Raw genomic sequence first — 27140 nt, forward strand, 5'->3', positions numbered from 1 at the left:
TTTAAAAATTCAAACAAATGATTATTGGCTGATATCATGAATTCATGATCATTCTAATTTTAATAAGATTAGCTTAATATTGTTCTTAAATAGAGTGCATATTCATTGAATAGATATAAAGATAAATTAGTAAGAAAATATTTTTCACTTATAGTTTTTTTAGGGGCATGCAAAAGATAAACATGACAACTAATATGTTCACGCCAAACCGGGTGGGAAACAAAGAAAAATGTTCAGGCTAAATCTAGAATTCTGAAAAGTTGAGGGACCTCAGTGTAATTAAGAGTCCTGTTGCAAAAATAGCATTAAAGATACAAAACGGTCTTACCTGTATTTATGCACTTGCTGATTTGCAACATGGTCAAACGGCAAAAATCTATGTGATGCTGATTTTCCTCCTATATTTATGAATTCCAGTGGGCCAGAATTCTCTGAAAATCGAAATCTTCTTTGTTTGACTGAAAAAGAGCTTTGAAAGCTTGTTCTTGTATAAAGCGTATCAAAATTCTCTTGATAAACTATTCTGTTATGGTGAACATTTGCAAGGCCCAGAACATTTGCGTTCTTGATAAACTATTCTGTTATGGTGAATGCGTTCTTGTACGTTAACCTGAAGACAGACTTGTTTAAGAGCGTGGAAACAAATGTGCTGACGTCTATCTCTAGCCCACAGTCTACAAAATGAGGCCTTTTCTAACTGGATCACTTTATGAAACCAATCACGGTCCTTCACTATTGCACTAGCTAATCAATTGTTTTCTGAAGTTGGTTTAGCCGTTTAGGTAATTAGGTACCATTTAGTTCACTTTCTTACTAGTTTCAGGAAGGTTAACCTTGTTCCTTCTTGGTGCAAAACTCAAACTTGATATTGGGTTCTTTAAATTCTGGGACTTGCAGGTGTTGACAGATATAAGGCTTTTCTTCAGTCTTTAGAGTTTGTTATCCAGTATTATTTAATTAAAACTTCTTCAGATGTGGGATCAATTTTAGGGGGGCTCAGATGCTAGATGATGTTTCATTTGTTCATTAAAGAGCAATAATGGCATATGTTCAGACTCTGACGTTTGACTGCCTTGTGCAGATTTCTTGCTTTACCGCATCCAGGACTTTCGTTATATAGAAATTGCATTGAGTTGGAATTGAACCTTGCATCTAGTGGAGACAAGACTAGTCTCGGAAATGCCCGAAAATTGTTTGAAACTGCACTTACAACCTATGATCAGGATGTCGGATTGTGGCAAGACTATTATAATATGGAAGTCAAGGTAAGCTCTGTTTCCTTCTCCTTTGGCAAGCACATAATTTTTTCACCCTAACAAATAGCAGAAAATTTTCCTGAGATGTGCTGGGAATTAAAGGAAAAAGGTGTTCGCTGTTTCTACTCCGATTGTAAACCTAAAATGAACATCTAGGGTGTCTTCTCTCTTACAATTTAAGTTTTAAATGAGGGGATTTACACATCTTGACATGGGTATAAAGGTCATGAGTTCTAAGTCTCGTCGTCAACAAATCAGCAGTTATTTCCAATTGGTTCATGATAAAGAACCATGCCCACTCGTAATGGTGCATGATGAACATAAAATTAAAAAAAAAAATACTAATTTCCTCTCTAATATTTTATATTTTAGATGAGGCAGTTCACACATCTTAACAGTCTTCAATTTGATGTAGGTGCTTGGAAAAAATAAACCATTCGTCTAATATAATCATTGTTAGATGATCTACTAACAGTGACGTATTCAAGAATTATCCTCCTTTGCCTTTTATTTATTCATTCTTTTGGGGTTGGGTGTTTGTTGGGGGGGAAGGGGTAGAAACAATGTATTTGCTGCTATTTATTATGTTCTCACTTTGTGGAGATTTAAGCATCTAGTACTGATTCCTTTTTGAACTACTGCACAGATGGGAACATCAGAAACTGCAGCAGCCGTTCACTGGCGAGCACTGAAAACCCTCAAGAAGAATCTTTCCCTTCTACCCTCACAATGAAGGCCCTCACTGGATATGTGATCTATCTCGGAATGTGAGAATATAATCAAATTTTTACTTGGGAATACTAGCAGGTCATATAACCAAAGTTCTCTCCGGAGGGCTGGCTTATGTGATTTCTTATGCGGTACACCATCTCGTATATCATTGAGCTGCCAATCCCGATTAGCCCATCTTGATCTACATAACAACTTGCAGTATTGGTTCTCTTTTGATGACATACTTTAGGATCTTATGTGATCCGAGTCAGTCAAGGAGGCTAGCTATATTCTTAAGCAAGACGTTGCCAGCAACTGTGATATAAATCTTTGAAGGAGAGCTCTAATGTCAAACTACTTTGGGCGACAAAATTTTGTAGACTAGCACATTTAGCTTTGTGTGTCAAACAGACATTCTACCATTTTTATCAAGAAAGCCTTGTAAAAGCCTTTTAACAGGAATTGAAGATATCTTGCTTAATTTTGTTGGTACCTTCCTTAAGGTCAGGTCTGAAATTTTTGTTTAATTGCAATACCCTAGAATTCCAGCTTTTCTGATTGCAGAAGAAAGCATGGAGGCGAAGTAGACGTTTGGACAAATTTTAGTTGAAGTTGAAAACAATTAGTATCTGAATTTTGAAGTTGAAAAGAGTAGAAGTTCAGTTATGTTTGGACATGATCTTTACTGGAAAAAGTGTGGAAGTTGAAAAATTCCGAGTGACACCCGTTATTTCATTTCATATGCTCTTCAAAGTAGTGTTGTAATTTACCAATATTACCCTTACCCTTATATAGAAATGACAATTAATGGGTACGAACACCGCAATCTAAAATTGTGCAAATAGAAATGGGCCTCTCATTTAGATTATTGATTCTTTAGTCCTTCTCCCCTGAACACGTGTACGGCATGGGAAAACACGTGTACTTTGAAATCGCTCTTCTTTCTTTTTCGTTCTCAAACTCTCTGTTCCTTAGAGTTTGGTTTGTGCAATTTCCTTTTCTCTTCAGGAGCTTCAATCTACAGTTTCAACTCTACCAAGATGAAAAATAGTGAACATTGGATTTTCCTTCATCTGACGACATGAGAAAAGTGAGTGGACGGGCGATAGAGAAAGTGAGTCTCCATCTTGAAAAATTATTTTGTTTCAGAATCTGTTCGGTTGGATACAATTGAAAACCATGAAAATTGAGAAAAGAAAGTTTCTGAATTATGTTATGGGGACCATGTATCTTTTATTCCATCTTTTAAAGATTAGTCATCATTTTAAGTTCTCTTTGGCTTTCTGATTTTTTCATTTTAGTTTAGTGTTTCTGGATAAGATTTATTCATATTTGGTTTTCCTCTTTCTTCATGTTTGATAGGTAGACTCTATACTTGCTTGAGTGTTCAAATGCATTTATGGGATCTGAAGCAAAAATAGTAACAAAAAAGGGAACAACTTTTACACTACCAAGGTGTTTAATTTGATGAAATGTCCAAAACAATATTCAAGCAGTTTTCTTTTTCTCTTTTTCCCTCATGGATTCTATCAGGTAAGCATCCGTCATTTAACAATACCAAAGATACATTATTGACATTCACTAGAAAGAACCATTCAACAATAAATAGTATGCATTATATATCAATTTTGTGAAGGAAATATTTGTCTGAAATGCATTTAATATGAGATCATTGACGTTCAAGTTGGATCAAGTATTGATACTCCTATATCGAAATGTATCACCTTTTGACTTGCGTATGAGTATAAATGTATGTATCGTCCAACTTTGTCGTGCTTATACATGCAGGATAGGAGTTTCGAGTTTCGGTTCACATGAAAAGGTCTGCCTATATGCTTTTGCTTATTTCGACTAAGTGAGATCAGTGTAAGTAGCTTTTATCTTCATAAATGGAGATGTATTATCTTAAGAAGTTGATATTTGTTTATCTTTTGACTCAAGTAATGTGTGTTATTAAGTGCTGCTAGGCCACTGATAAAATTAACTGCTGTTAGCTTCTCTAATATGAGTTTTTTGTTGTAGTACATTTCATGTGGGAAAAAATAATAAATGGAGGAGCAATCAAAAACAAGAAAAGGTAAATGGAGAAGGTAAACATATCATGATCCTCTGTTCCTTAAATTTGCATTTTGCATAGTCTAATTATAACATTTTGTTATGAAATAATACAAATTGAGAGTGAAACAAGAGAAATAGAGAGGAAGCTTGAGGAGAGATTTTATTGCCATGTTTTGATGATGTCCATGATAGAAGAAAACACTCTCCTATTTTATAGGTGAAAGACTTCTTACCCTCCAAGTAATATAAGATGGACATACATATACTCATATATATTTACAATATAGAATGGACATACATATACACATATATTTTATAACACTCTCCCTTGGATGTCCATTAATAGATAATATGCCTCGTTAAAACCTTACTTGGAAAAACCCTGTGGGAAAAAGTCCTAGTGAAGGAAAAAGAGTATACGTATCTAGTAATACGCTTTGATAGCTGCCTCATTAAAAACCTTATCAGGAAATCCCAATTTGGACAAAAATCTTGATTAAGGGAAAAAGAGTGCAGCGCGTATTTTACTCCCCCTGATCAAAACTTCACTTGTTGTCTTGGAGATGACGCATTCCAATTTTGTATCTTAGATTCTAAAATGTTGAGGTTGGTAATGCTTCAATGGACAGATCCGCCAAATCATCAATCGAGCAAATTTATTGAATGTGTATTTCACCTTCTGTTGAAGATCGTGTCTCAAAAAGAAATCTAACGAAATGCTTTATTCTGTCTCCTTTGATATATCCTTCTTTCAAGTGAGCTATGCAAGCTTCGTATAATATTATTGGAATCTTCATCTACAAATAAATATCACATGATTGCAAAATGTGCTGAGGTATTGATCTCAGCTAGATACATTCCTGACTTGCTTTACAAGTTGATGTTATCTTGACAGACTTGAACAAGTTTCAATAATTGACTGTCATGTAGAACGCCATATTATGGAAGCATTCTCACATGCTCACATATAATTTGTTTGAGATCGGACTTTATAGAGATCATATAAATGCCCTGCATTTCATAACCAACAAATCTTGATATTATTGGTTAGAATCAATAAATTCATATCATTATTTGATTCATTCTGATGTCTCCACGAGTAAAAGTGAGGTTATATCTTGCCTGCATATCAATAAAAGTGTCACGACCCGGCTAGGGGCCGCGACGGGTACCCGTGCTAACCACCGAGCACCACTCGTTTTACTACTCCTTAGCCTCTTTATCAATCGATTATCCACTTCATAGTTAATTTATAAGAAAACCATTTTCATTTGGAAACAAAAGCATTGTATATACTTGAGCCCTATAGGCTAGCAGAATAATACATATACGTTCATACATACAAAATGACCCTTCCATGAGACCATACAACCCACATCGAGTATCTACGAGCCTCTATGAACTGACACATATACAACTGTACACAAAAGATTGTAATAGGCACCTCCGGAGCAATGGAGGGCTTTTAATCGGCTGGCAACTCTAGGAATCTGGAGCAACGTCTCCTCTCTACCTACCTGTGGGCATGAACACAGCGTCCAAAGAAAAGGACATCAGTACGAACATTGTACTGAGTATGAGTGGCATAAACAATGAAGAAAGACAGTGATAATATAATGTGAACATCAATATGAAACATCTGAATCTGAATGGCAATCATAAAAGAAGTATTGCATGTTGTCTTACTCATACTCATCATAATCTCATATATGCATAATATGCAAGCTGCCCGTCTATATCGAAACGGTGTGATAATCAATAACATTAGCCCGCGTCCGGGGTACCATCTCATGCCGCCCACTAGTGGTGTCGGCCCATGCCCGAAGGTCATGGTGTCTCCGTATAGCTGCCCGCCTCGGCGGGGACTGCCCGGCCAACTAGGCACGGTGTAAAATGCTCATGACATGCTCAATGCAAAATACTCATAATAATATGCTCATCATAAATTACTTATCTTATCCTAATGCGTATATAAGACTCATGATAAACTTTATCATATCGGGGTGACGTAAGGTCGTGATCCCCCGGTTACGTTATGGAGCCATTATGGACATTCTGCCTCACCTTGAAAGGACTAGTACATTAGGTGAGTGTAGGCAAGGAATAACATCCTCACATCGAATAGCTTAACACACATAAACATTCATAGGCATAAGCCTCTAACTTCTTAGAAGGTGAGAGCTCATGAAAGGAATAGGAATTCAAGCTAAGAGATTCATGCCATTAAAAGGAAGGACTAGCCTCACATACCTTTGTCGTTTAGCTAAGCTATCGGTCTCTCGTTCACCTCCGATGTTACGTCGTCACCTTCATTAAAGAATGCGAGGTACATTAGCTAAATAACTATGAGAACGCGTCGTTATTTCTAGGAAAAATTGGGCAGCACTTCCTTTGTTTATACTACTTTTCCCATGTTCTATATCAACTCCCAACATTCCCAATGCTACTCACAATATCACAATCAACAATCATCATCTATGTGCATTTAGCAAAATCCACCATTTCTCTCCAATTTCATCACATTTATGGTTATAGGTTCGATATCGTATTTTCCCACGTATCACATTTATCTCAGGGTTTACAAGTCATTTATAACCTATTCATACTCACAACACCCTATAATCCATGATTCAATTCAACTACTAACCAAACATGACACTATTCACTCTTGAATGACCCATTTGCTATGCTTCTCTACAAGTCGAGTACCTTAACCTTACAATATCTTTAAACAACATGTAATAGTCATGAAACTTACCTTGGATCATGGTTGGACAAGCCTTGAGTGGAGTTTTCCCTTCTAGCACCAAAACCCTACTTTCCCTCTTTGGATTTCCTTGAGGAAGATGAACCTTACTTGGGTTTCATACACTTTGATTCATGGATTTGATGTTGTTAATCTTGGTTTCCCTTGATTTTTCTTGTGGATGAAAGTTTGGAGAGGGTTCCAGAGGTTTTAGGACTAAAATGGTGAAAAAAAATGAGTAGAAACGAAATTGGGTCTATATATAATTGTCCAGAAGATTCTAGACTGGCACAACATGCGACACTATGTGCGAGTCGCATGTCGAACATGCGCGTCGCATGTTGTGTCGCAGGTCATGCCAGTTGATCAACTCTCACTGGCATAACATGCGACACTATGTGCGAGTCGCATGTTGTCGTCGCAGGTCATGCCAGAACGTGATGAACTATCTGCCGTAAAGTGGCCATAACTTTTGATCCCGATGTGTTGTAAGGTCCCACCACCTATGGTTGGAAAGATATTTAAATTATCTACAACTTTTATACTGTGGTGCGTTTCCCAAATTCCGACTTAAAAATGGAGTTTTGGTCCCTACAAACCAGATCCTCCGAAAGTGTTTCCTTAACTCGCCCTTTTTGGATGGCTTGTGCCTATATTTGGCTTGTGGGTACTTCTTGAAACTCACTTGGATCCTAATTACCAACATAAGGGGAATTATAATTCTTCTCCTAAATATCTTTAAGACATCTCTAGTTCGATACTTGAAATTGTCCTTCGCCAGTCGATCCACTGTGCGCGAACGAAAATTTTCCGGGGTGTAACACTCTCCCCCCCTTGGGAACATTCGTCCTCGAATGTTAAACGCTCGGGAATTCTACGAAAATTTCGCCAGAGTTTCCCCTGTACTATGGCACTACTAACCTGTCACAACAACCCATAATATCATCGCCTCACAGGGCTACATCACAATAGCAACATACTTGTGGCCACACACGACCAAAATCATAAAAATTAGTGCATACATACCTTATCTCGTTGGCGTTTCGTCTTGGATTTCTCCTGGGGGTTGGAATAAGTGAGGATACTTTGACTTCATGCTCTCTTCCGCTTCCCAAGTTATTTCTTCCCAGTTGTTGTTCCGCCACAGGACCTTAACAGAAGCTACCTCTTTGTTTCGAAGCTTTCGCACTTGTCTATCTAAGATGGAAATAGGCACTTCTTCATAAGTTAACTTTTCCGCTATTTTCACATCATCTAGCGGGACAATCTTTGTGGGATCTCCAACACACTTGCGGAGCATTGAAACATGAAAGACTGGATGGATTGATTCAAGCTCTGAAGGCAACTCTAGTTCATAGGCTACCTGTCCCACCTTGCGGATGATTTTGTAGGGTCCGATGTACCTCGGACTTAGCTTCCCTTTCTTGCCAAATATCATCACCCCCTTCATTGGTGACACTTTCAAGAACACCCAATCATGAATCTGAAACTCCAAATCTCGTCGGCGGTTGTCCGCATAGGACTTTTGGCGACTTTGGGCTGTCAACAACCGATCTCGAATCACCTTGACCTTTTTTATTGCTTGCTGGACCAATTCAGGGCCCACTAATTGTGCTTCTCCTACTTCGAACCATCCGATTGGAGATCTACATTTCCTTCCATATAACGTTTCGTATGGAGCCATTTGTATACTAGAATGATAGTTGTTGTTATATGAAAATTCAATGAGGGGTAAATGATCATCCCAGCTTCCACCAAAATCTAACACACACGCCCGGAGCATATCTTCTAAGGTTTGAATGGTACGCTCGGCTTGCCCATCGGTCTGTGGATGAAATGCTGTGCTAAATTTCACTTGCGTGCCCAAACCTTCTTGAAAAGACTTCCAAAACTTAGCTGTAAACTGTGCTCCCCTGTCTGTGATAATAGACAATGGTATGCCATGGAGCTGCACGATTTCCTTGAGATATAGCCTTGCATAGTCTTCTGCTGCGTACGTTGTTTTGACTGGAAGGAAATGGGCTGCTTTCGTCAATCTATCCACGATCACCCATATCGAATCATACTTACCCCGAGAGCGAGGTAATCCCACAATGAAATCCATGTTGATCACTTCCCATTTCCAAGTAGGTATTTCTATAGCCTGCAATAAGCCTCCTGGCTTCTGATGCTCAACTTTCACTTGTTGGCAATTTGGGCATTGAGCTACGAATTCCGCTATATCTCTTTTCATACCATCCCACCAATACATTATCTTTAGATCATGATACATTTTGGTCGTACCTGGGTGGATAGAATACCGAGTACAATGTGCTTCTGCTAAGATTCGTCGGCGCAGGTCCGCCACATTTGGCACGTATAATCTCCCTCGGTATCTGAGAACCCCATCACTAGAAACTTCAAACGAAGAATTTTCTTTTCCATAAGATACGTCTCTATAATGACCTAACTGAGGATCTTCGCGTTGCCGTTCTTTCACTTCCATAACCAAGGACGAAACTGTAGAATCTTTGATACTAGTACCTGCCTCACCCCCATCAAGCACACGCACTCCAAGATTAGCCAACCGATGTATTTCTTGAACCATTTCTCTCCTTTCCGGAGGGACTTCGCATAGACTGCCCATCGATCGACGGCTAAGTGCATCGGCTACTACATTGGCCTTCCCGGGGTGGTACAAAATGTCAACATCATAATCTTTTAATAGTTCTAACCACCGCCTCTGTCGCAGATTCAATTCCTTTTGCTTGAAAATATACTGGAGGCTTTTGTGATCTGTATAGATATCCACGTGCACACCATACAAGTAATGTCTCCACATCTTTAAGGCATGAATGACTGCAGCCAATTCGAGATCATGTGTGGGGTAATTCTTTTCATGCTTCCGCAATTGTCTCGATGCGTATGCAATAACCTTATCAGGCTGCATCAATACACATCCTAACCCGACACCCGAAGCATCGCAATACACCACGTAACCATTTGATCCTTCTGGAAGTGTTAAAACTGGAGCTGAGGTTAACCTGTCTTTCAACTCTTGGAAACTACGCTCACAAGCGTCGTTCCACTGGAATTTAGCCGCCTTCTGGGTTAGTTTAGTCAATGGGGCTGAGATAGATGAAAAGCCCTCTACAAATCTCCTATAATATCCAGCCAAACCTAGGAAACTACGAACTTCTGTGGGCGTCGTAGGCCTTTGCCAAGTTTTCACCGCTTCAATCTTTTGAGTATCAACTCGAATACCATCATCGGAAATAACATGGCCTAGAAATGTCACCGAATTTAGCCAAAACTCGCACTTTGAAAATTTCGCATATAATTCCCGGGCTCGAAGAATGCCTAGAACAATCCTCAAATGATCTGCATGTTCTGATTTCGTGCGAGAATACACCAGAATATCATCGATAAATACGATCACAAACAGATCCAAGAGAGGCCTGAATATGTTGTTCATCAAATTCATAAATACAGCCGGAGCATTAGTCAATCCGAATGACATCACTCGAAATTCATAGTGGCCATATCTCGTTCTGAAAGCCGTTTTAGGAATATCCGCCTCTCTAACTCTCACCTGATGGTAGCCCGACCTCAGATCTATCTTGGAAAACCACTTGGCACCCTGCAATTGATCGAACAAATCATCAATCCTTGGGAGAGGATATCTGTTCTTTATCGTCACCTTGTTCAATTTCCTATAGTCAATACTGTTACGCCCCGGAAAAATTTTGCGTTACCAAAGCTGTGGATGGCCTAGTATGAGCCAAATGAAGAGTGAAGTTACACCAGGATCAAGGAGGTTAAGGTTCCGAGGCTTTGGAAGAAAGTTAGGCAAGGTCTGATACAAAAATTTGAAAATCAAGTTCAGAATGAAGGTTGTGTTATAAGAAGGTAATGATAGCTTATATATGACATTTGGAGACCATATGGTGTAAATTAGTTCATATGTTAATTGACGAAAAGCCCTCGTGGCTGCAAGCTAAGTGGGGCCCACACGCCGGAATTTTAAAAAGGACATATGAAGATACATACGCGTAGTATATGGAAAGTTGAGCAAGTCATAAGAAGGACCCATAAGCCAAAAATGGGCATAAGCCCTCCAAAAGGACAATTTAAGGAAACATTTTCGGATGGATCTGACTTCTAGGGGAACAAACGGCATTATAAGTTTGGAATTTGGGAAAACCCCAGAAATACAAGTTGTAGATAATTGAAAGAGCTTTCCAACCATAGGTCGTGGGCCCTCATACGATATCGGGATCAAGAGTTATGACCGTTTTACTGAACGAACATCCAGTCAGAAATTTTAACCCTGCGCGAACGCGCCCAAAGGGGGCGCGAACGCGCAGAAGGAAATTATTTAACTCTACGCGATCGCGCCAGAAGGCAGCGCGATCGTGCTGAACACTTTTCCAGCTGCTTCTGGCAGCTTCCAAAACAATTATAAAGAGGGGGAGACCCCTCATTTTCAGCCCAAAACCCCGAAAAACACCCCAAAAACTCTCCAAAAATCTGGAGAGTTCTCCCCAATTCTCCACCAAATTTTTGCCCAAACCAGGTATAAATTCCAAATTCCAGTCCGGGTAGCGTATAATTATTGGTGCAGAATCATATAAAAGTGTGTGGTGGCCTAAATTTAGCGTGGAAAAGTGGAGATTAAGCAATATTAAAGGGAGAAAGGTTTGAATATCTTTCTATTTGTGCTAATACTGGTTTATTTACGAAGAATATGTGATTAAATAATTGTATACTGAGTTAATTAGTTATGAAAGTTGGAAAACAGCGTGTGGGCTGTTTTATGAGATATTTTGGAGTTGGAAACATTATAATTGATGTTGGTATTGTTGTTGTTGTTGTTGGCTGCTGAATTAAAAATTCGGGCTAGGCATATAAACAGGGGAGATGCTGCCCAAATTTCTGTAGAAAGGTGTTAACTTAAGTTTCAATTCTTAAGAGCTTATAATTAATATTTGGTAATTGTGACCATTTGTAGATTTTGGAGAGTTTGGGATTTGAATTTGGAGTAGCGTAAGAAGCGGAAAAGGTATGTAAGGCTTCACCTTTCCTTCTTTTGGCATGTCTTAGATGTATTAGGCTTGGTTATGAGTCTCGGGGACGATTCTACTCCTCGCAATCCGAATCTGAAATTGCCCCGTTTTCATTCAATGGAATTGAATCCAATTCTTCATGCTTTGTTCGAATAAGTGTTGAAGCATCTATAATTTTCCAAATGTAACCAAATGACACTAAGATGGTTGTGAGAGACTCCATAAGGCTTAATATATGTAATTTGCGTACGCCACCTCGACTTGACCCGGGGTGGGCCCACAGTCCCCAAGACCTAATTGTGTTGCCCTATTTGGTTCATTTCCGTACAATAGTTATGGAAAACCTTTGGCTACCGTTCCGGGTTTGTTTTGATTCGTATGCGCCCTCCGAGATAGGTATCTAGAAACTCCGATACGAATATACTGATTTGACTATCACGATATAAACAGTCCGACAAGTGATTTGATATAAGTGTTTCCCACTTTGATATAAGTATCCTATTATGAACATTTTGATACGAGTATTTCAATATGAGTATTTGGTGTAAGTATCTTAATATAAATGCTCTAATATGAATATTCTGATATGGGTGTGTAATCTGACATAAATGGTCTGTTACGAGTATTCTGATAAGTACTTGATATAAGTAAGAGAATTGTGTTTCTAAAAGAATTCGGTAAGTCTTAATGTCCCTAACCTTCGTGGAAAATGTTCTAAAAGGAGTCCGTAAGTATGATAACACGTTTGAAGGTATAATATGATATGATAAGATATGATATGAGGTGATATGACGGTATGTATATGATATTATGGATCGGGCTGCACGTTCCGCAGCAATATGTTATATTATTTATGGATCGGGCCGAACGTTCCTCGGCATTATATATGATATTACGGATCGGGCCGTACGTTCCACGGCAGTATATGTTTACATGGACCGGGCCGTACGTTCCACGGCAGTATATGTTATAGACGGATCGGGCCGAACGTACCTCGGCAGTGTATTCTATATTATGGACCGGGCCGTACGTTCCACGGCAATATGATATGTATATATGGATCGGGCCGTACGTTCCACGGCAGTATATGATATGTATATATATATGGATTGGTTATACGAATACGTATATGGATACATATGACGCCAGCACGTAGGATCTGTGTTTGGGAAGTAATCATTGCGGTGCTCTAGATGATTTATTCGTTTTTGGTACTTTTCCAACATATGGCACCGGTAAGTATGATGTACGTTCGGAAAATAAGCATCTTGGTATTCTGACTATTGCACCTACTTTCTTGCACCATTGTTCTGGTTACGTTTCTATTTTCCGTATTTTGTGCCTTACATACTCAGTACATATTCCGTACTGACCCCCTCTCTTCGGGGGTTGCGTTTCATGCCCGCAGGTACAGACGCTCGTATAAGAGATCCGGCGGTCTAGGTTACCTGTTCTGCTATTCTGGAGTGTTCCCTTGTCCCGGAGCCCATCTTTTGGTACATACCTTTCTGCCATGTACATGTATGTGTATGTTCAGGGGTACGGCGGGGCCCTGTCCCGTCATATGATTATGTTATGTCTGTTAGAGGCCTGTAGACATATATGTGGGTCGTGGGTCACTGATGTTTGATTACGTTTGTGGTTTACTATGACAGCCTCAACGGCTTGTATGTATTTATGCTTTGGTCTGATATGTATGATATACGCGACCGTCTCAGAAAGAAAGAAAAAATGGTGTCAATTGTTATATGCTGAATGCGAATAAGATATGGTTATATCGATTTGGTAAACAGGTACGTACGGGTGCCCAGCTCGAGCACCAGTCACGGACCACGGGGTTGGGTCGTGACAAATACACATTCGTAGCGAGCCGTCTTTCTTTCTCACAAACAAGACCGGTGCTCCCCACGGTGATCAACTAGGTCTAATGAATCTCTTCTCGAGCAAGTCCTTCAACTGTACCTTTAGTTCTTTCAATTCTGCCGGAGCCATCCGATAAGGAGGAATAGAAATAGGTTTTGTGTCTGGCAACACATCAATAGCGAACTCAATTTCTCTTTCTGGTGGAAGACCTGGAAGTTCATCCGGAAATATATCTGGGAATTCATTCACCACCGGAACTGACTGAAAAGCAGTGTCATGAACCCGAACTAAATGATAAATATAGCCCTTTGCTATCATTTTCCTCGCCTTGAGGTAGGAAATAAACCTACCCTTCGGCGATGCTGCATTACCCTTCCATTTAAGCACGGGCTCTCCCGAAAATTAGAATCGAACCATTTTTGTCCGGCAATCAACATTTGCATAACACGATGCCAACCAATTCATACCCATGATTATATCGAAGTCAACCATCTCTACTTCAATCAAATCAGCTTGGGTCTGACGATCACATATCACAATAATACAATTTCTGTATACCCGTCTTGCTATCACGGGTTCACCAACCGGAGTGAGTACCTCAAAGGGTTTAATGGACTCGGGTTTCACCCCAACACAGCCGGCAACATATGGAGTAATATAAGAAAATGTAGATCCTGGATCTATTAACGCATACACCTTACGGGAGAATATAGACAATATACCTGTGACAACATCTGGGGAAGACTCAAGATCCTGTCGCCCCGCTAGAGCATATACACGAGGCTGAGCAGCACCTGAAGTGGATACTCCCCCTCTACCTCTGTCTCTACCTGCTATCATCTGGGGAGTCGGTGTTCTCTAGCGTGCTGATGAAGAACCTGTTGCTAAACCTGTGGGCTGAGTCCCAGCCCTATCTCTCGCTGAGGGGCAGTCCCTCATCATGTGACCGACTTGCCCGCAGGTATAGCAAGCATCCGACCCTAGGCGACACTGTCCCGAATGCAACCTACCGCACTGATTACACCGCGGTACTGGGGGCCTCTGCTGACCCTGATCTCTCCTGGACTGAGAATCTGAGGCTCTCGAACTCTGTCCCTGTCCCGGCTGAAAAGAACGATCGAACCTCCTATCTGAGAATCTGGGGGGCGCACTAGTCGCGAACTGACCTGAGTGCCTGGGATGTGTCTGTCTCGGTCCCCCTCTATACTCACTGCTCTCTCCCATAGATCTAGCCCTCTTACCCTGTCTTCTGTCACCATCACGATCACCTCCTTGCTGTCGTTGTCGGTCCTCGAGATTCTGGGCATGGGCCTGTATCCGGGAAATATCCATCCCGTCTTGCAAGGAGGCCGTCAGACAATCTCTGTACAATTGTGGCCCTAGGCCACTCACAAACCTGTAAACCCGGTCTCCCATGTTTGCCACCATAGCTGGAGCATATCTTGCCAATGAATTGAACTGCATACTATACTCTCGAGCACTCATGCCTCTTTGTTTTAAATTCAGGAACCTGCCCGCTCTAGCTCGGCGGACCTCGGGTGGCAAATAATGGCGAGTAAAATCATCTACAAACTCTTGCCAAACCGGAGGAGGAGCATTCTCCCCTCTTGATAATACCCAATTGTTGTACCATAATACCGCCAAGTCCCGGAGTCTATAGGATGCCAACTCCACGGATTCAGTCTCGGAGGCATGAACAACCCTCAATGGCCTCAATATATCATCGATAAAACTTTGTGGGTCTTCCTCTGGCTTTGACCCGAAGAATTCCGGAGGATTTAGACTCATAAAATCACGGGCCTTTGTACTTGCTGCCCGAACACTTGAACCCACATTCTGTCGTTGTGCTTGTGCAGCCACCAACTGGGTCAATAACTGAATAGCCTCGGTCATTTGTTGGCCTGAAGTGACCGGCGGAGGAATTGGAGCTGGGGCTCCTGCTTGCCCTTCCACATTGGGCAAGGTAGAAGAAGAAGTGGGAGTGGCATGCGAGGAAGTGGCATCCTGAGCCTCGCTCTGTCCCCACTCAACTGGAGGTTCTCAGCTGGTGCCTTCACCGGCGGTATTTAATATCGCGCGGATTTGTTTCTTCTTTGGCGGCATCACTGAAATCATAACGCACAATTAGAATAAAGGAAATCTTACATCACAGTTCTATCGCACGATCTTGTAGAAGAAAGATGGTCATTTTTCCTAAATGCCCTGTAGCCTCTTGTTTATCGATATGGCACGCAACACACCATAAACAAGACTCTACCAGACACGGCTCGTAGACACCTCCTAAGACCGAACTGCTCTGATACCACTTTTGTCACGACCCGGCTAGGGGCCGCGACGGGTACCCGTGCTAACCACCGAGCACCACTCGTTTTACTACTCCTTAGCCTCTTTATCAATCGATTATCCACTTCATAGTTAATTTATAAGAAACCATTTTCATTTGGAAACAAAAGCATTGTATATACTTGAGCCCTATAGGTTAGCAGAATAATACATATACGTTCATACATACAAAATGACCCTTCCATGAGACCATACAACCCACATCGAGTATCTACGAGCCTCTATGAACTGACACATATACAACTGTACACAAAAGATTGTCATAGGCACCTCCGGAGCAATGGACGGCTTTTAATCGGCTGGCAACTCTAGGAATCTGGAGCAACGTCTCCTTCCTGCCTACCTGTGGGCATGAACACAGCGTCCAAAGAAAAGGACGTCAGTACGAACATTGTACTGAGTATGAGAGGCATAAACAATGAAGAAAGACAGTGATAATATAATGTGAACATCAATATGAAACATCTGAATCTGAATGGCAATCATAAAAGAAGTATTACATGTTGTCTTACTCAATACTCATCATAATCTCATATATGCATAATATGCAAGTTGCCCGTCCATATCGGAACGGTGTGATAATCAATAACATTAGCCCGCGTCCGGGCCTCCCGCGTCCGGGGTACCATCTCATGCCGCCCACTAGTGGTGTCTGCCCATGCCCAAAGGTCGTGGTGTCTCCGTATAGCTGTCTGCCTCGGCGGGGACTGCCCGGCCAACTAGGCACGGTGTAAAATGCTCATGACATGCTCAATGCAAAATACTCATAATAATATGCTCATCATAAATTACTTATCTTATCCTAATGCGTATATAAGACTCATGTTAAACTTTATCATATCGGGGTGACGTAAGGTCGTGATCCCCCGGTTACGTTATGGAGCCATTATGGACATTCTGCCTCACCTTGAAAGGACTAGTACATAAGGTGAGTGTAGGCAAGGAATAACATCCTCACATCGAATAGCTTAACTCACATAGACATTCATAGGCATAAGCCTCTAACTTCTTAGAAGGTGAGAGCTCGTGAAAGGAATAGGAATTCAAGCTAAGAGATTCATGCCATTAGAAGGAAGGACTAGCCTCACATACCTTTGTCGTTTAGCTAAGCTATCGGTCTCTCGTTCACCTCCGATGTTACGTCGTCACCTTCATTAAAGAATGCGAGGTACATTAGCTAAATAACTATGAGAACGCGTCGTTATTTCTAGGAAAAATTGGGCAGCACTTCCTTTGTTTATACTACTTTTCCCATGTTCTATATCAACTCCCAACATTCCCAATGCTACTCACAATATCACAATCAACAATCATCATCTATGTGCGTTTAGCAAAATCCACCATTTCTCTCCAATTTCATCACATTTATGGTTATAGGTTCGATATCGTATTTTCCCACGTATCACATTTATCTCAGGGTTTACAAGTCATTTATAACCTATTCATACTCACAACACCCTATAATCCATGATTCAATTCAACTACTAACCAAACATGACACTATTCACTCTTGAATGACCCATTTGCTATGCTTCTCTACAAGTCGAGTACCTTAACCTTCCAATATCTTTAAACAACATGTAATAGTCATGAAACTTACCTTGGATCATGGTTGGACAAGCCTTGAGTGGAGTTTTCCCTTCTAGCACCAAAACCCTACTTTCCCTCTTTGGATTTCCTTGAAGAAGATGAACCTTACTTGGGTTTCATACACTTTAATTCATGGATTTGATGTTGTTAATCTTGGTTTCCCTTGATTTTTCTTGTGGATGAAAGTTTGGAGAGGGTTCCAGAGGTTTTAGGACTAAAATGGTGAAACAAAATGAGTAGAAACGAAATTGGGTCTATATAATTGTCCAGAAGATTCTGGACTGGCACAACATACGACACTATGTGCGAGTCGCATGTCGAACATGCGAGTCGCATGTCGAACATGCGAGTCGCATGTTGTGTCGCAGGTCATGCCAGTTGATCAACTCTCACTGGCACATGCGACACTATGTGCGAGTCGCATGTCGAACATGCGAGTCGCATGTTGTCGTCGCAGGTCATGCCAGAACGTGATGAACTATCTGCCGTAAAGTGGCCATAACTTTTGATCCCGATGTGCTATAAGGGCCCACCACCTATGGTGGGAAAGATATTTCAATTATCTACAACTTTTATACTGTGGTGGTTTTCCCAAATTCCGACTTAAAAAGAGTTTTGGTCCCTACAAACCAGATCCTCCGAAAGTGTTTCCTTAACTCGCCCTTTTTGGATGGCTTGTGCCTATATTTGGCTTGTGGGTACTTCTTGAAACTCACTTGGATCCTAATTACCAACATAAGGGGCATTATAATTCTTCTCCTAAATATCTTTAAGACATCGCTAGTTCGATACTCGAAATTGTCCTTCGCCAGTCGATCCACTGTGCGCGAACGAAAATTTTCCGGGGTGTAACAAAAAGCACTAATAGTAATAGCAGGATACATTAGTGCATCAATTGCACTAAGACATCATACTTTTTAACCATTTTCGTGAGATCCAAAATTGATCTTTCTTTATGTTAAGCGATCTTATAACCATTGGGGTACTCAATGGAATCGCTTTAAGGCCTTTTCAATCCTTTAAAATTTTTCATATAAACTTCACTGTCTAGCTAGACATGGAAATATTTCATTATATACATTCAAGTTTTTCATGTATTTCCAGACTGCATGAAACTCCATTGCATCCACCACAGGAGACATATCTCTATACAATAATGTCAGTACTTTGGCGAAAAACCTTTATCCCAGAAGGCACGAGCCGTATTAGATATATTATGGATTTATTTTTCATTTCAATCGCACAAAAAATTTCTTTTTACCCCCACTGACATTATACTTTCAAGTGTTTGGACATAGATCCAAAATATTTCACATTTACCATGTGAAACCAAATATACTTAAATTGTGTATTTTCATTTGGTCAATTATCTATCTGTCCACATCTCTTGACAGATTTTGAATTCAAGATCCTCGTCACCGTTTATAATGTTGAGCGCTACATTATATCAAAGATACCGTCGACGGTCATTTGATATCGGTTCTCATGCGACATAACTTATTGAGATCTCTTCATTTTTTATCATTTTCAGGTACCTGAACCTTTCCCGGGATTTTATGAAGTTTTATGTCGTAGTGCTCTTTAAAGCTCTTGCCTCATTATCATGACCATCTTGATCATTTGCTCCGCTCCTTCTTCAAAGAGTTTTAACTTTGGTACCGATTGGTCTATCACGCTTTAGGCGTGCCATAGACATTGTCCTTCAAGGACTTTAATTCTAGTAGGAGCATTTGCAGCTGGAACATGATATTTACTTTGGTCAGCAAATGCGACTGGCAGTTAACTTGAATTACCTTTTAAACGAGGATCATACCAGTGATAATTCATTACATATAATTTATTTTTCCATCTTCTTATCCTCTCTCCCCCTAATGTTAGGAAATCTAACATTTACCCCAAACCTTATGTGGGGGACCCATCTTTGTACGTTATAGTGGAGCAATTGAATCATATATCGCACATTCACATTTCTAGATGGGAATTATTTGGTTCCTGACCTTGAACCAATTGTAATAGGGGAACCTTGTTGGCTTGATGCATACAAGCTGCTACATACTAAGTAACACATCTCATACCAAAACTCTGTTTGGGAGGGCAGTTCTCATAACCAATTGTTTAGCTATAATTAGAGGCATGCAATTTCTGCTAAACCAACTTGAATGTAAACCAACATTATCAACATAATTTCATAGTTTGGAACCATTCTCTTAATTTAACAATTTGAGCAAACAACCTCACAAAAATTAAATTGCAAGTTGATACCAAATGCACATGTGACCATAACATAGATGCATCGATTAAAATCATATAATAGCAAACAGTCCACATGGCAAGTGAACGGGCCCATATTCACCTTTTTATGTTCCAGAATTATTGAGGGATTCAATCTCAACTTTAGCTGGTATAATGTTCAATTTATCATGAGCATAAGTAGCACAAGAGAATTCTTGAAGAAAATATTTTATTTCTTCAATATATAATCACGTGAATTCTCAATTATTTTTGCATCACATTAGAACTGAAATGGCCAACCAGTCATGCCAACTGATATTTATTTCAATAAACTTCTAGTTTACTATCGCATGTGATTCCATCATCATGCTCATGTTTGTGTAGTACAAACAGGAGGGAAGCAGGATAACCTTTCACATTTATACTTCTTACCCACTATGACTGTAGTAATATGAAGATATTAACTCTTGCCATCATTTGTAGTCTCAATATGAATGCCTACTTTGGTCAATACCTTTGAAACTCAATAAGAGTCTCTGAGACTTACTACAGTATAATGTTTTCTTGATAATTAATTTAATTCCTCCAGAATAATAATAAATTGGCTCTTTCAGAGCTTTCAATTAATTGCGTACAATCACATATTTCATAACACCATCCGTATGGTGAACATATCCTTTAAAAGAGAAAATATATCATTTCGGTCAAATTATTATAGGCAAGACTCATTTCTCTTTAACCTTTTCCAGTCAATAATCATTATCGACAAGATCATCAATGATTACTTATACCACAATAATGATTTCTCTCAACCCTCCCCTAGAGGTGAGTTGTGGTAGTAGCATAACCATACATAAGCACGTCTTTATCCATGTCTTTTATCACATCTTGCCACATTCACTTTCAAGAATGGCCCAGCATTCAGGATACTTATCATACGTCACATTCTCTTCAAGGAATGAACTATAATCATTTGTATGTGCTTCATAAATTTTCATTATAAGCTTATTGTCATGCTTGACAATTTATCATATTTATATGACCCACCTCAACATCACCTTGAAGGTCAAGTGCGCCTCCATTTTGTATTCCTTCCTTTTGATGGAGGATTTATATAATTTATCAAATTAGGTCGCACGACAATCGCGTGCCCCACGACATTTCGTATCACATTGAGACAAACATTACCTTCACCTTTGAAGGATCGTTTGAGAACCCATAGTGTTCTTTCTTTTATAGTTACCACAATGATGCCTATTATTTTGTCTCTTGTCACGCCCCCGTTCATTCGTACAGACACAATAATTATTTTGTCATCTTTCAGACTTATCATATACTGTCACCACATTCACTTCAGGGAATGGAGCAAATTCAGTGGGATGAACTTCATAATTTTTCCATCAAAAGTAATTATTATGCCTCGGTCATCATTGTATCATCATTATGGTGCATTAGGACTTAACCCAACGTCTTACCCATATAAAGGTGGTGTGTTTGGGACTTTAACCCAACATCTTATCATCATGATGCACAAGGACTCGAACATGATGTCTTATCCTCTTGGTGCGATGGGACTTGAATCCACCGTCTTACCTTCAACCAATGGCATAATAGTCCAAAGTTTACAATGACTCGCCCTCGAGCCTTTGAAATATTTCTTATAAATGATTATTTCTTTAAATAATACCAAACGAGAAATAATTTAAACATGATTAAAGTTCTACATAAAAATTGAAACCTAAGATTTAAAGATCAAGTTGGAGATTAAAGATCCAATCCATACAAGAGAGTTGTGCAACTCCAAACTTGCAAAACAAATATACCTTGCGAACTCTTAATTGGATACTTTGATAAAATCACTAAGAATGCAAATCCTCCAAAATTCTTTCTTAATAAACCAACCACTTCAAAATAAAATAAAAACACTGTTAGCACAACTAATATATTAGAATAATTAAGAAGTAAATGAGGTGGAAATACTCAAGATGTGAAAACAGAAGGCACAAAGTTAATCCATGATATGCGGGGTCTTCTTTTGCCTTTACTGTAACTTCTAATATAGAAAATTATTTCCGATGGCAGTACAAAGGGAAAATTGAATGACAAAAACTAACATTTACATGACCGAAAATTAAACCAATAGACAAACAAAGACATTTTAGATTAATATCTTTACGGGTTTGGCCACTCCACCGTTTGTCATAGATACTAGAGTCCCAACCTTCCAGTTTTCATTCCTCTCATGAGTTTTTCATCTATAATTTTAAACCAACTGCATGATAAAATCTTGTGACCAGACAACCTGAAAACAATAAACTGTTCTCTCCGATTTCTTAAGACCGCGTCCACACTAGACAACATTTGCATCATAAGTAGACTAGAAATATATGATAAAACATTTATAAGTGATGGACATAGTCAGTCAAGATCAAAGGACCCATGGAATATAATTTTAATAATGCTCATCTAATAACAAAAGATATCACCTGGTCGAATTCAAAGAGTTGAAGTTTTATAAATCAACCAACGGTGGAGAAGAGAAACACACCACCACACGATCTGGTCGCCGAGTTAATTTGTGAGCCTCGTGTTGATAATGTGTTATGAAATAATACAAATTGAGAGTGAAACAAGAGAATTAGAGAAGAAGCTTGAGGAGAGATTTTGTTGCCATGTTTTGATAATGTCCATAACAGAAGAAAACACTCTCCTATTTATAGGAGAAAAACTTCTTACCCTCCAAGTAATATAAGATGGACATACATATACTCATATATATATATTTACAAAATAGAATGGACATACATACACTCATATATTTTATAACACATTTGTAGTTGTTGGTGATTATGACGTGCTTCTCTGGGCTTTTTTTTTTTTTTTTTTTTTGGCAGTATAAGTTTCTTGACAATTTGTCAAGTATCAAGTTGTTACTCATTGTAATTTTAAAATATTCGTGAAACGGCAACCTTTAGTTCTTCCTATTTGACCCGAAACCGATCGATCTAGCCATGAGCAAGTTGAAGAGAGCTCTAACAGGCCTTGGAGGACCGAACCCACGTATGTGGCAAAATACGGGGATGACTTGTGGCTAGGGGTGAAAGGCCAACCAAGATCCGATATAGCTGGTTTTTCGCGAAATCTATTTTAGTAGAGCGTATGATGTCGATGGCCCGAGGTAGAGCACTTTTATGTGTTTGACAATATGGTCTAAAGAATAAAAGAAGAAGAATAGTATAAGAAATATTTTAGGAAAACTACATTGAATACTAATTGTTATATTTTAAAAAGATTCCACTTTTGAATAACTCATCTTGCACATGATATATGCACCTATAAATGTCTTAAAAATTAAGTAAACATGCCTACTGGAATATGTCAATTAAATAAGTTTATATGATATTTTGTCAGTGGACGTTCATATTTAAGTAATTCGAATGAAGACGCTGAAAACATTTGATGATGTAAATATGGGTATAGGAATTTTAGTTTTTATTTTTAAACGTTAAGTTGTAACTGTATCTTTTAAATAATAAAATGATCTTTCAGTTTTTTTCTCAAAATAATGATAATTTTCATGATGTCTCCCGTCTTTCACGTATTTGTTGTTTCCTTAACTTCTCTTTTTGCTTTTCTAATATGATTTGGTTGTTCACTCTGTTTTTTCAACAGCAGTTTCGCGTTCTTGGTTAATTAAATCTTGAATATGGATATCGTTTTCCTCTTTTATATTCTGATCAAAGTTGATTAACGAACTAATTCAAAGGGGATTTTCCCCCCTAGAAGGTTCTAGAGATGGGTTTACGGAATAAGTAATTGAACATTTGATTGTATATTTTGTTAGACCCCGTATTTTATACGTCGAGTTATTCGCGAAGGAATCGACGTGAGATAGAAACCTTCAATTTTTAATTTCTAAACTAGAACTAATTGGTTATAAATTTTACTTAGTATAAAAATATTATTGGAGATTAGGAACTACTTAATTGTGGTGTTAAGTAAAAATTAGTGGCAACAATGAGCCAAGAATGCACATTAATGTGTCAATGCCTAAAGATGACTCAAAGTCATCTAAAATAAGGCTATTATGGAAGACATACAAATATGCATTTAAATGTTGATTCATCCACTACATTTTCATTATATTGTGGACAACTAAATTGAAAGAAAAATGAATGTGAGGCTCGGCCAAGGTGACTGAAAATAGGGGGAGAAAAGTGTGAGGCATGCATTTAAATATTGAAGGCATTCATGTTAGGAAGAATCATTGCACATTTAAATATTGACAATTCATCCTTGTATGATTGCAAATGACAAAGGTTAGTGTATGATTCATCCACTACACATGCAATTAAATTGTAAACAATTAAATGGAAATAAGAAGGCAAAGTGAGGCTCGGCCACACTAGCTGAAAGTAGAGGGAGAAAAAAATGGAATTTAAGTGCAAAGTTAATTGAGTGGCTCAATGTCATGAGTGGAGCATGTGTCCAACTTGTAGGCATCTTAGTTTAATCAAATGGATGACTAAGAGAGCTCATTTTCTCATTTCAACTTCACAACACAAAAATAGAAAACCTAGAGAGAGAGAGAGTGACTCTCGGCCAAGAGGGTTGAATTGGAGCTCTTTATGTGTTGACCAAAAAAATATTTCTTCAAGCATTTCAACCCTTTAGAAGGTCCCTAGAAACGTGAAGATAGTCATTGGAGCAACAAGAATCATTATCATTTCAATTCACAAACTCTAGCCAAGTTGAGAAGTCGAATTGTAAAGGTAAGATATAACTTTCTTTTACATGTGTTAAGGGTGATGTAGATGTGTGAATATAAGTTTCATGCATGAATTGATGTGTGTTGATGTTGGAACATGATAGTAGCCATGGAATTATATATGTTGATGTTGAAGTATGGTTGTAACTTGGTGAACATGAATTGCATGCATAAAATCATGAATGTTGGTGTTGGAATATTAATGTGGCCGTAGGGACTGTTTTAGTGGCAATGGTGGACTGATTTTCTTTGGTAATTATGGTTGATGCCATCATATATTGCATGGTAAAAAGAATGAAAAGAATTGGAAGGTTAAAGGTGAAGTTGTGTTAGTATGAATATAACTTGAATCCATGAAATTTTGTGTGTGATGTTGAAGCATGGTTAAAACCGTATAGGGACTGTTTTATGTGGAAGATAGTGAACTGATTTTACTTGATATTTTGATTGTTGTTGTCATGAATTTTATGATGGAGATAAAGGTGTTTAATGGTTGGAGTTGGAACTAAAATCGTTTGTGGGTTGTTGTAAGGATTATAGTGATGACAATGTAGCTTAGTTGCGTATGAATTGATGATGTAGTTGTCGTGTGACTGCTGGTCGTAACTTACTGAAATTATATGAAAAGAAGACATGAAATAATGTGTAAGAATCGTATATGGTTTTCTTAGTATGTTCGTAAACGTTTGCAAGAATTCCGAGCATTGTTATGTTGTTGTTTAGGGACTGTTTTGGACGTGTTGTTGGTTAGGGACTGTTTTGGACGTGTTGTTTTCGCTAAGTTGGAAACACTAATTATAGTTAAGAATATACATCATGTTGTCATAGTGGTTGGGCTTGTCACACCCCATTTTAACCGGGTTGATTTAGGGAGTATGACGTATTGGTGATTCCTATTTGTTTGTTTTAAGGAGTCGCCACCTAATTAATTTAACGATGAATTAGGACATCTAAATGTTAACTAAGGTAAAGTTGAAACTAAACCTCTGTTAATAGTCTGCTTAACCAGTGTGATTCTAGGTAAGGGCTCTATATTATCCTAAAGGGAAGGGATTAGGCATCCTTTAGGATCCGTTAACTTACGGTTATCCGACCAACTTAGGTTAATTAATTAAATTAAATGTAGGATTAAATTTTTAAAAAAAAAGTGACTTTAAAATATTGCTAAAGTTTTGAGAAGAAAATCATGTTAATAAAAAATAAGATTTAGAGAAAAAGGATAATAATTTGTGTAAAGGAACTTTAAACGCCATTTTTTATGAAACTTGTAAATATTGTTAAGACTTTAAATGAAAGTGATGATGATATTGTTTGAAGTAATACTTGTAGAAACATAATGGCGTGCATAAAAGAAGATCCTAAATATGGAATGAGACTAAAAATATTGATGAAACCTTAAATGAAAAAAGATAATATTTAATAGGATTTGTAGGAAATATGATAGCGTGTATGATAAGATAATATGATAATTTGCAATAAAACTTACAAGCATTGTTAAGATAAAATGTCATTTAAAGAAGATTTATAAATGTGGCTAAATTTTAAAATAGAATGCTGTTTAATATAAGTTTTTTTTTATATAAAACATGATAATTTACCCATAAATAATAGCTATTGAGAAGAGATTTGACAGTTTTGCCCTTTAAATAAATCGTATTATTGGATTATAGCAATGTAAGAAAATCTAAGCTTATAAACAGGATTTCAAACGGAAGTGAATTTTCTTATTAATCATACCTAGTTAAAAATATGCATGATTAATTCCAAATTTGAAGAATTTATCTATAAAGTATACTTGAGCTTATATTCGCGTATTAATGCTGTTTTGAAATATCTATAACAGTAAGAATAAAATATAATTTTTCTTTACTTAAAATATATAGTCGTGCCGTTTTGCAAATCAATTATTCTCAATAAAATAAATATACCTTATAAATAATTTAATATGAGAAGAGGGGGAAATAAACTTATCGACTGTTAACCTTCTTTAAACTAACCAGCCACTACTAAACTTACTAATTTCCCTAAAAAAAAGTTCAACCAAATCAATACAAAAGAACAAAATGTTAGTCATGTGATACTAAATAAATACATAAAGGAATAGAATAGAGGGGTAAATAAGTTGAGTGGGCTCAGCCCATTTGGACGGCAGAGCTGCTGCTATTGGGCTTTGGCCCAGTAGATTTCATTTTGCTGTGGATGGATTGAATGACGAACGACTCGGAGAAATTAAGTTGGGTTTTTAACCCAACATCAAATGCGGCAGGGAGACGAGTCCCTCGGGCTCATACGCGAGGTTTATGCAAAGAAACGAGAGAAAAAGAGTTAGTACATAACCAATAAATAAGGCTAAACATATGAATATGAGCTCAAAAACAGATCAGTAGATTGTGCATATACTATGTATATTTAAGTGTATCTCATTCATAAACATACTTCAACGAGATATACTTGCAACATATGCAGAATTCTAACGAGATGTATACCGACATTATGGAATATATATAGAGCTTAACTAATGCGTATTC

The 27140-nt window shown here is 38.3% G+C and overlaps 1 long non-coding RNA gene across 1 annotated transcript; it reads left to right on the top strand.

Moving 5' to 3' along the window:
* Positions 1-351: 351 nt before the first annotated feature.
* LOC132606315 (uncharacterized) lies at positions 352-13557 on the top strand. The gene is made up of 6 exons (XR_009569691.1): positions 352-782; positions 1082-1265; positions 1903-3081; positions 3756-3833; positions 3990-4057; positions 13225-13557. It is a non-coding gene; the product is annotated as an uncharacterized LOC132606315 (long non-coding RNA).
* The last annotated feature ends 13583 nt before the right edge of the window (positions 13558-27140 follow it).

The sequence above is a fragment of the Lycium barbarum genome, chromosome 8 (genome assembly GCF_019175385.1).
Source record: "Lycium barbarum isolate Lr01 chromosome 8, ASM1917538v2, whole genome shotgun sequence".
Taxonomy (NCBI): domain Eukaryota; kingdom Viridiplantae; phylum Streptophyta; class Magnoliopsida; order Solanales; family Solanaceae; genus Lycium; species Lycium barbarum.